The sequence below is a fragment of the Eriocheir sinensis genome, chromosome 37 (assembly GCF_024679095.1).
Source record: "Eriocheir sinensis breed Jianghai 21 chromosome 37, ASM2467909v1, whole genome shotgun sequence".
NCBI lineage: Eukaryota > Metazoa > Arthropoda > Malacostraca > Decapoda > Varunidae > Eriocheir > Eriocheir sinensis.
Window position 1 is genome coordinate 15,731,741 of NC_066545.1, and position 11,291 is coordinate 15,743,031.

Below are 11,291 nucleotides of genomic sequence, written 5' to 3' on the forward strand. Positions count from 1 at the left end.
TAATATTGTTAGTTAACTTCAAAAAGCTTGCTACCATTACCAACAGAAGGATTACTTGTAAATAATATTTTTAGTTACCTTCAAAAAGCTTGCTACCATTACAACAGAAGGATGACTTGTAAATAATATTGGTGACAAGTGGTAGTGGAGGGACGATAGCTTGTTTTAAGAGTAGACTGGATAGCTACATGGACGAGGATGACAGGTGGTTGTGCTGGGACGATAGCTTGTTTTAAGAGTAGACTGGATAGCTACATGGACGAGGATGACAGGTGGTTGTGCTGGGACGATAGCTTGTTTTAAGAGTAGACTGGATAGCTACATGGACGAGGATGACAGGTGGTAGTGGGGGGGGGGGGGTAATATGGAGTTGCCCTGTGTAGACCATTAGGCCTCTTGCGGTCTCCCTATGTTCTTATGTCCTTATACACTCAATACTCTGATGTATTATTGCCTTGTACTATTTTGTTTTATTTTTGAGGTGCGGACTAGTTACGTTGCCATTTGCGGATCAACCCACGAAATCTGAGCGCACAAAACCCTTGATGATAATGGAAATAAAATGGCAATGAAATATAACTAGAACACATGATGGGCGGAGGTGGAGGAGGAGGGGTTGAGGGGGAAGGCGAGGAAAGAAATGGAGGAGGAGGTGGAGGAGGGCGAGAAGATGGGAGAGAGAGAGAGAGAGAACATAAGAACATAGGGAAAGTGCAAGAGGCCGAGTGGTCTACACAGGGCAGCTCCAGAATCCCCCCCACTACTCACGGTGGGTGAGGTGTACCCCGTCACCTTACTGCACCCACACCTCACTGCCACCTGTCATCCATGTAGCTATCCAGTCTACTCTTAAAACAATTTAAAAGAATTTATATTAGAGTTGGCTGACGATTAGAAATGGATCTTGGTATGTACGGAAAATTGTGTACAGGTGTGTGAGGGCCACTAAGAGGAACAGCTGGCTGGGATGATTAAAAGATCGAGGATTAATTAAAAAGATGAGAGGGCAATCAAGATATATATATTAAGAGAGCGATCGAGGATTAATTAAAAAGATGAGAGGGCAATCAAGATATATATATTAAGAGAGAGCGATCGAGGATTAATTAAAAAGATGAGAGGGCAATCAAGATATATATATTAAGAGAGAGCAATCAAGATATATATATTAAGAGAGCGATTGAGGATTAATTAAAAAGATGAGAGGGCAATCAAGATATATATATTAAGAGAGCGATTGAGGATTAATTAAAAAGATGAGAGGGCAATCAAGATATATATATTAAGAGAGAGCGATCGAGGATTAATTAAAAAGATGAGAGGGCAATCAAGATATATATATATATGAGGAAGAATGAATTAACTGAGGTAAGGACAGAGCATTTGAAACATTTGAAACATTTCTTAATAGCCCATTAGGTACAGTTACATATGTTGCTGCATGTACTGTCAGAGGCCAGCCTTTATATAACACAGAGATAAGAGAGACACAAAGCTATCTCGACCGGTAGGCGCTGTATCGCAATTTTGAGACCAGAAATGGCTTTGCCGTGATGTACTCTCCCAGGAAAGTCCCAATTTGCAAGGAAATAGCCCCAATAACGAAGATAGGTTTCCAGATATGTTACGCCTCCTGCTGTATGGCGACCTTGAGCAGGGATTTTATGTACAGGCCAAAAAAGTTATAAATTGAGTATTGCAAGACACTTTCGCTTCTCACATTACCTATTTATAAAGGTCAAAGAGGGGGTCAATCGGGTTATCATGAGTGTATCTACAGGTTCATGGTACAGAGGAGGGGTCACACTACCACCAGGGTCATAGAACTACTCCTGGAAATGCCCTCAACTCCTACGAAAACCTTGTCAAATGAGTGTTCTTGGGCGATGAAATGTCTTATAATACGACCCTAAGGCTCAAAGTACAGAGAGGGTCAGACTATATATTGCTACCACCAGGGTCATAAAACTACCCCTGGAAATATCCACAACTCCGACGAAAGCCTTATCAGAGAGATATTCTAAGTGTATACATTCGTAAGTATATACATACGCCATCTTGCATTGGCTCATGCTGCCCTCCCGGAGCTCATCTTTAATCCTAGAATCTAGAGTCCGGGTTGATAGGTGGTCTTCTGGACAGCATGTGGGTAGTTTTAAGCCACTCAGCGGCAGCTGAAAAATCCCAGCTTGGTGGCACCGGGCGGGGATTGAACTCGCGTTGTCCCGAATGTGGCGCCATCATGCTATCCACTCGGCCACCGCCTCCCCCACTGCTCCATCCATGGTAGCGTTGCCCACACGGGTCACCTCAGCGCGGGTAGGACGAGGCTTCTTCACCATGGACGGGCTTGTCAACCTGGTGGAGAGAGAGAGAGGTAGGTTAGGGTAGCTTAGGGTAGGGTAAGGTAGGTTAGGTAAGGAGGAGAGGCTATGGCAGGGACACAGGCAGGGAGAGTGATTTGGCAAGGACAGAGGCAGGGAGAGGGAAATATTTGGCAGAGACATGTAAAGAGAGCAGGGGAGGACACAGTGCTGGGAGTTTTAGTAGAGGACCTGGAAACAGTGCCCAGAAGGGAAAGACTCCAATGGTTTGGACATGTAAAGAGAGCTGGGGAGGACACAGTGCTGGGAGTTTTAGTAGAGGACCTGGAAACAGTGCTCAGAAGGGAAAGACTCCAATGGTTTAGACATGTAAAGAGAGCAGGGGAGGATACAGTGCTGGGAGTTTTAGTAGAGGACCTGGAAACAGTGCTCAGAAGGGAAAGACTCCAATGGTTTGGACATGTAAAGAGAGCTGGGGAGGACACAGTGCTGGGAGTTTTAGTAGGGGACCTGGAAACAGTGCTCAGAAGGGAAAGACTCCAATGGTTTGGACATGTAAAGAGAGCAGGGGAGGATACAGTGCTGGGAGTGTTGGAGAGATTGGAGGTAGAAGGAAGGAGACCAGTTGGTAGACCTAGGAAAACGTGGAGAAGGTGTGTACAGGAAGACTTGGGATTGATAGGACTGTATAAGAATTGGGCGGAAGACAGAGTAGAATGGAGGAGAGCCATAAAGCGTCCAACCGCTCAGGAAGATTGAATTAAATGGACCTTAACCTAAATAATGATGATGATAATGACATTGTACTTACCAGGGATTGAATGGTCATAGCAGTAGTAGTAGTAATATCACCGATCAGCTGTCATGGAAGTACTATATAAGGGATTCAATAGTACACATAGTAGCAGTATAGAGGATTTAATAGTACACATAGCAGTATAGAGGATAGTAATAGCAATAGTAGTAGTAGTAGTCTCAGCGATCTCCTTGAGTCCGTCGTCCATGTAGATGTAGTTTCCACACCTCCACCGCATTAGTAACATTGATGTGGCCGAGGTCAACAACATCGGCCGAGCACATGTCACGGAACTCCTTGTCCGAGGCGAGCTTGACCCGGCCGCCAACCTTCAGCCAGCTCGATCTCCGCCGACGCTCCCTGGGAAAGGTCAGGTCAGGTTAGGTTAGGTCACGAGAGGTCATGGTGGGGTCAAACGAGGGTGGGTTGTGTTTTAGGAGGCAAGTATAGAAATGGAAAAATCACTGGGCCATTTTTTTATATATATATTTTTTTTGTGTGTGTGTTTGTGTGTGTTTGTGTGTGTGTGTGTGTGTGTAGTGGAAGGCAGGGTACAGGGTTCCTCTTCTTACTAAAACCTTGAGTAAAAGAAAATAAATAAATATATATAAATCCTGGGACCTATTTTATTCTTATGTTATATAAATGATATGTCAATTAGTGTTTCCTATCCACTACTTCTATATGCAGATGACACAGTATATATGTTAGCTGTAAACACACAAGGATGCCAAGGAAGTTTCAGGCAAGCAGGGAAAAGAACTGGACTCCTGAAACAAACGGATGGCAGAGAACAAGTTATCACTTCACTGAGGAAGAACTGAAGCCTTGTTAGTAGCTAGGCTCAAATAGAAAACAAGGGAAAGGGAAAAAAAACTCAGTCATATGTAATAACCATACTATTGAGCCAATCTGTGGGCTTATTTTCTTTAACAATGACACCTAGTCTTTCCATATGGTCTAATTCCTTCTTAAGTTTATCCCTCAGAGCAACAGGTATTTCTCTAGGAGGGTGAGCCACAGGGACAGCACTTGGACCAAACTGTAATTCAACTGTTGGAAAGTTGGAAAGTTTTGTTTAGTGGGTGCAACATCTGCGGTCATATGCCGGAGAGAGACAGAAGGGGAAGGAAGGAAAGTTTTGTTTAGTGGGCGCAACATCTGTGGTCATATGCCGGAGAGAGACAGAAGGGGAAGGAAGGAAAGTTTTGTTTAGTGGGCGCAACATCTGTGGTCATATGCCGGAGAGAGACAGAAGGGGAAGGAAGGAAAGTTTTTAGTGGGTGCAACATCTGTGGTCATATGCCGGAGAGAGACAGAAGGGGAAGGATTATAGGAGAAGGGAACAGACCCCAGGAGACGGGACACAACCCCCGATTAATACCTGGTACCCATTCACTGCTGGGTGGACAGGGGCATAGGGTATCGGAAAAGCCGCCCAAATTTTTCCACTCTGCCCGGGAATCAAACCCGGGCTCTCTCAGTTGTGATCCAAGTAATTTACCTGTACCATCCAGCAGGCATCCCAGTCCCTCAAATACATCAAAGAATTCCTCCAACACACCATTTGCACCATGAATTGTAGGCAATGTCCAGCGCACACCTGTGGTCGACGCATGTGTAGGCATTGGCACCCTTCAGCTGCATGGGCGGAACCTTAGACATCTGTGGGAGAGAGAGAAAGAGAGAGATTGACAAATAATATAGAGGGAGAGGAAGATAACAGTGAGATACAGGGATTTTAACACGACAATGAGGTTAACCCGGTAGCAGCGACAGGCCAAATTTGTGGCTTTACCGTGTAGCAGCGACAGGCTAAATTTGTGCCATGATATAAACACCAAAAATAGATGATACATAATCTGATCGCAAATGCTTTGATATATATGAAATGGTTTGTGTGAGGGGTGATTTTTTTCTCATTTTTCTCGCTTGGAGGGACCATTAAGAAACATGATCCCCGCTGCTACTGGGTTAATATCTGCATTTTTATGAGCGTTTTTTCAAGTTCATTGCGCAGAGGAAGGGTCAGACTACCACCAGGGTCATTAAACTACCCCTGGAAATGCCCCAAACACCTATGAAAGCCTTGTCAAGTATTTTTTTTCTACAACAAAGGAGACAGCTCAAGGGCACACACAAAAAAGGAAACTATATTAAAAAAAAAAGCCCGCTACTCGCTGCTCCCAAATACCATGTGTCAATTCCTGTGCAGATGACAAAAACCCGGATCTTCAAGTCCCTCCCTGTCTTAGCCTGTGGGGGGAGTCTCAACGCCCTGCCCCTGCTGTGGGTGGTGTGGGGGGGGGGGGGTCTGGTGCAGGGCCCACAGCTCCACCGTCAGGCTCAGGGGGGAGTCTCCAGGTCCGACAGGTGCTGGGGGAGGGGGAAGGCACCATATCAGAACACTCCTTACCCTGAGAGCATGTCAAGATATGTAACACACCAACATTCAGTAGATATGTGCCATTAAAACCTCTTGTAAACCCAGCTATTAAAACCTCTTGTAAACCCAGCCATTAAAACCTCTTGTAAACCCAGCCATTAAAACCTCTTGTAAACCCAGCCATTAAAACCTCTTGTAAACCCAGCCATTAAAACCTCTTGTAAACCCAGCCATTAAAACCTCTTGTAAACCCAGCCATTAAAACCTCTTGTAAACCCAGCCATTAAAACCTCTTGTAAACCCAGCCATTAAAACCTCTTGTAAACCCAGCCATTAAAACCTCTTGTAAACCCAGCCATTAAAACCTCTTGTAAACCCAGCCATTAAAACCTCTTGTAAACCCAGCCATTAAAACCTCTTGTAAACCCAGCAATTAAAACCTCTTGTAAACCCAGCCATTAAAACCTCTTGTAAACCCAGCCATTAAAACCTCTTGTAAACCCAGCCATTAAAACCTCTTGTAAACCCAGCCATTAAAACCTCTTGTAAACCCAGCCATTAAAACCTCTTGTAAACCCAGCCATTAAAACCTCTTGTAAACCCAGCCATTAAAACCTCTTGTAAACCCAGCCATTAAAACCTCTTGTAAACCCAGCAATTAAAACCTCTTGTAAACCCAGCAATTAAAACCTCTTGTAAACCCAGCCATTAAAACCTCTTGTAAACCCAGCCATTAAAACCTCTCTTGAACCCAGCTATTAAAACCTCTTGTAAACCCAGCTATTAAAACCTCTCTTGAACCCAGCTATTAAAACCTCTTGTAAACCCAGCTATTAAAACCTCTCTTGAACCCAGCTATTAAAACCTCTCTTGAACCCAGCTATTAAAACCTCTTGTAAACCCAGCTATTAAAACCTCTCTTGAACCCAGCTATTAAAACCTCTTGAACCCAGCTATTAAAACCTCTTGTAAACCCAGCTATTAAAACCTCTCTTGAACCCAGCTATTAAAACCTCTTGTAAACCCAGCTATTAAAACCTCTCTTGAACCCAGCTATTAAAACCTCTTGTAAACCCAGCAATTAAAACCTCTTGAACCCAGCTATTAAAACCTCTTGTAAACCCAGCTATTAAAACCTCTCTTGAACCCAGCTATTAAAACCTCTTGTAAACCCAGCAATTAAAACCTCTCTTGAACCCAGCTATTAAAACCTCTCTTGAACCCAGCTATTAAAACCTCTCTTGAACCCAGCTATTAAAACCTCTCTTGAACCCAGCTATTAAAACCTCTCTTGAACCCAGCTATTAAAACCTCTCTTGAACCCAGCTATTAAAACCTCTATTTAACCCAGCTATTAAAACCTCTCTTGAACCCAGCTATTAAAACCTCTCTTGAACCCAGCTATTAAAACCTCTTGAACCCAGCTATTAAAACCTCTTGAACCCAGCTATTAAAACCTCTCTTGAACCCAGCTATTAAAACCTCTCTTGAACCCAGCTATTAAAACCTCTCTTGAACCCAGCTATTAAAACCTCTCTTGAACCCAGCCATTAAAACCTCTTGTAAACCCAGCCATTAAAACCTCTTGTAAACCCAGCCATTAAAACCTCTTGTAAACCCAGCCATTAAAACCTCTTGTAAACCCAGCCATTAAAACCTCTTGTAAACCCAGCCATTAAAACCTCTTGTAAACCCAGCCATTAAAACCTCTTGTAAACCCAGCCATTAAAACTTCTCTTGAACCCAGCTATTAAAACCTCTTGTAAACCCAGCTATTAAAACCTCTTTTAAACCCAGCCATTAAAACATCTTTAAACCAGCTATTAAAACTCTCTTGAACCCAGCTATTAAACCTCTCTTGAACCCAGCTATTAAAACCTCTCTTGAACCCAGCTATTAAAACCTCTCTTGAACCCAGCTATTAAAACCTCTCTTGAACCCAGCCATTAAAACCTCTCTTGAACCCAGCCATTAAAACCTCTTGTAAACCCAGCCATTAAAACCTCTTGTAAACCCAGCCATTAAAACCTCTTGTAAACCCAGCCATTAAAACCTCTTGTAAACCCAGCCATTAAAACCTCTTGTAAACCCACCCATTAAAACCTCTTGTAAACCCACCCATTAAAACCTCTTGTAAACCCAGCCATTAAAACTTCTTGTAAACCCAGCCATTAAAACTTCTTGTAAACCCAGCCATTAAAACTTCTTGTAAACCCAGCCATTAAAACTTCTTGTAAACCCAGCCATTAAAACTTCTTGTAAACCCAGCCATTAAAACTTCTTGTAAACCCAGCCATTAAAACTTCTTGTAAACCCAGCCATTAAAACTTCTTGTAAACCCAGCCATTAAAACTTCTTGTAAACCCAGCCATTAAAATCTCTTGTAAACCCAGCCATTAAAATCTCTTGTAAACCCAGCCATTAAAATCTCTGTAAACCCAGCCATTAAAATCTCTTGTAAACCCAGCCATTAAAATCTCTTGTAAACCCAGCCATTAAAACCTCTTGTAAACCCAACCATTAAAACCTCTTGTAAACCCAACCATTAAAACCTCTTGTAAACCCAGCCATTAAAACTTCTTGTAAACCCAGCCATTAAAACCTTACCTTATCGCTTGGGTGAGTCTTCCCCTGCATAGGAACAGCTGCGTCATCCAGGGGTAGACCAGGGAATCAACCACTCATATCCACAGTAGACCAGGCAATCGACCACTCCTCCAGGGGCCGGTAGACCAGGAATTCAACCACTCAGCGGATGACCGGTGTTGTGTAGCTCTCCAGTCTGAAATCGAGGGAGTTCGTAATTTAACCGATCATGGATATTAATCAGTGTTTCTACTCAGACAAACTGTGTGCGATGAACATTCAGCGACTGAAATAATCACTGGATATTTACGACACAATAACAAAAATATTTGACATCACACCTGAACCATTGGATACCTGCGACATTATCAGTAAAGGCAATTAGGGCACTCACTCACGAGGACATCTCAGAATAAGTGCGCCGAGGACTATTATCGAGGCTAACATGGCTGTGGTCCGGGGCGTGGAGCCTCCTCAACGGTGACGAGGTGTTCTGTTGTTGAAGCTCAGCCGTGGAGGTTTCTTGTTGCCTGTTCTTTACTAACTAGAGAGAGAGAGAAAGACAGAGAGATTGAGAGATAGAGAGAAAGACAGAGAGATTGAGAGATAGAGAGACAGACAGAGAGAGACAGAGACAGAGAGAGAGATTGAGAGAGAGAGAGACAGAGACAGAACAACACACACACACACACACAGACGTACGCACAGTGCAGTGAGGGAGAATTAAGACACACACACACGCACAGACATACACAGTGCTGGGAGGGAGGAAGGACAGGCAGCATACGGTACATTGTTTATTACGGAACGAAATTCGCGTTACAGCTGCAAGGTGCTCTCAACCACAATGCCTTACAAAACCAGCAGTAGTTACCTCCTCCTGCTGCAGCGACCTCCCCAAGACGGAGGGCCCCAGACCCGCCCAGCAGGGCGCCCCGGCCACCTGGTCTAAGGCGCAGGCCTCAATCTGGCAAGCCATGGGTTCAATCCTGGGACTGAACTTGCAGCCGGCCAGACGAGAAGCCCTCCCTCAACCAGTCAGCCAGAGAGGTGCGCCCCCGCCGACAGGGCCCAGAAGCCTTCCGCATCGGGCGGGTCACCACAGCCTCCTCTTCTGCTGCTCAGGAACACAACAGGCTAAAAGGCAACAGTTACACACACGGACATATAAAAAAAAGAAATCCTAACTGACGTCTCAGAGGGAGACGCCCAAAGGCGGCAGACCCAAACGCAGAACGGAAAACGCCCGTTCTGTGAAAGAGCCAACCCTCGGACCCCTAACCCCCACGGCCCCACCACCCTCCGCCTGTGAGGAACACTGGTCCTCAGTTTGGGCAGCTCGGAAGGAGCTACCCTGGCGACAAAGCTCTAACCCAGACTGGCCGCGTAAAACTCCGCCGCCTAAACTATCACCTTGCCAGACCTCCCACGGGAGAATCTGACATCTATCTGCGCGTCTTTCAAGCGTTGTTCGACTCTAACCGCCCGACCACCCGTCCGCCCGCCCGTTCCCACGTCGCCCGCCCGTCCGCCCATCCGCCCCCCCCACCCGCCCGCAAGCGTGCGAGCAGAGGTGACGAGCGTCAGTGCGGCGGAACGTAGCGTCACGGGTTCCGTGCGTTCAACGTGGTCGCACGCTCAGCGTAGACGCTGCTGCCTGCCTACCTGACCGAGGGTGGGCGTGCCCCCCGAACCCCCGACCGCAAGGTGGCCTGCCTACCTATCTGATGGCCCGACTGACAGCCTGACCACCAGATAGCTTGCCTGTCACCTGCTAGCCTGACTGCCAGGTGGCACACCCGCCCGTCGGCCTGATGGACAGACGGCCACGCCCATGCCTTCCTGACACAGTGATTAGCTAAGTCCCCCGCCAACACCCCACACAAAAAAAAGACACTCACACACAAAAAAAAAACTCACACACCCTACATAACCTGCACCGTAGTGCTACCCAAACCTCAGCTGCTCCCGCGTTGCACACCGCCACCGCCGTTGATCACCCGGCAGCATCCACCCAGCGCCTCTCCTGGGACAACAGCTAAAGAGCTAGGGAGGAAGGGGGTTATGGGGAAAAAAACATACATAGAAATGAAATCCTAGCAGTCACACAGCAACACACAGCAAAAGGTCAAACACACGGCAGGCCTGCCATCACACACACAAACACACACAGCACACACTAAACCAAATACCGTGGATATACCGTAGTGACGTGAAGTGATGTCCTCGCTGCCTCGCGCCTCCGGACTGCCACACACACACACGCTAGCTATTGGGTATAAACACACGGGAAAAAGGCATACAAAAAAAAGACATCCTAAATAAAAATAACACACACAAGCACTCAGCGGGGGTTTGGGGAGGCAGACGGAGGAAGGCCAGTTAGCATGGGAAAGGGGAATCGCCCTGCCCAGGAAATGGATATGGTCTTGGCACCCCCCCCCTGGCGTGAAGGTTTACCCAACACACCAGGCGGTAAGGCTCGACACAACCCAAATCCCAGAAGGTTCATCCCCCAACCCACTTCCAGCCCACCAACCATTCTACCCCACCCTCCCTTACCCACTGAGCACCCACAGACATACACCAAAAAAAAGACTCCACTCCCCATCAGACTCCTTGGAAGAAGGCAGCCTGATCCACCTAATAAAAAAGCCAGGCTCAACCGTACGGAAGAGTCTGGCAAAACTTCGGCGGAGACAACGCGAAAGAACACGCCTGGCCAAGCAGAGCCCGACCGCTCTGGCCCCCGGAAGAGAGGCCAGAGTAGCTAGAGTCGGCTTCCTCCTACGGAGAAAACCGACAAAAAAAACTTCAGACATCTCAGAGGGAGACCGTCTGAAGGTGGAAGACTCAAACGCAGAACGGAATCACACCCGTTCTGTGAAAGAGCCAACCGTTGTTACACCTAACACCCTAACACCCTACACCAGCTAAAAAAACACCCTACACCCTGACGTGCTGCTCCCGCGCTGCGCCGATGCTCTCCACTTACGCGCCTCTGAAAGAACAAGACTGACTTAGACACAACCCAAGAGACTGACGGAGAATTAGAAACACTATGAAAATTATACAAGAGCAACAGTATTTAATGATCTCGTTATTTGACCGACTATCATTTCATTACTATTATTGGTATTGTTATATTCATTACTATTATTGGTATTATTATATTCATTACTATTATTGGTATTATCAT

The 11,291-nt window shown here is 46.0% G+C and overlaps 1 long non-coding RNA gene across 3 annotated transcripts; it reads right to left on the reverse strand.

The window, feature by feature from the left end:
- Positions 1-702: 702 nt before the first annotated feature.
- Positions 703-9,000, reverse strand: LOC127008384 (uncharacterized). 3 transcript variants are annotated; one of them, XR_007761060.1, is made up of 5 exons: positions 7,360-9,000; positions 6,941-7,038; positions 6,447-6,819; positions 4,685-6,348; positions 703-3,480 (listed from the first exon to the last, which is right to left on the reverse strand). It is a non-coding gene; the product is annotated as an uncharacterized LOC127008384 (long non-coding RNA). The 3 variants fall into 3 exon arrangements; XR_007761062.1 differs by lacking the exon at positions 6,941-7,038 and having other exon boundaries at positions 704-3,480; positions 6,447-6,767; XR_007761061.1 differs by lacking the exon at positions 6,941-7,038 and having other exon boundaries at positions 704-3,480; positions 6,447-6,792.
- Positions 9,001-11,291: the final 2,291 nt, after the last annotated feature.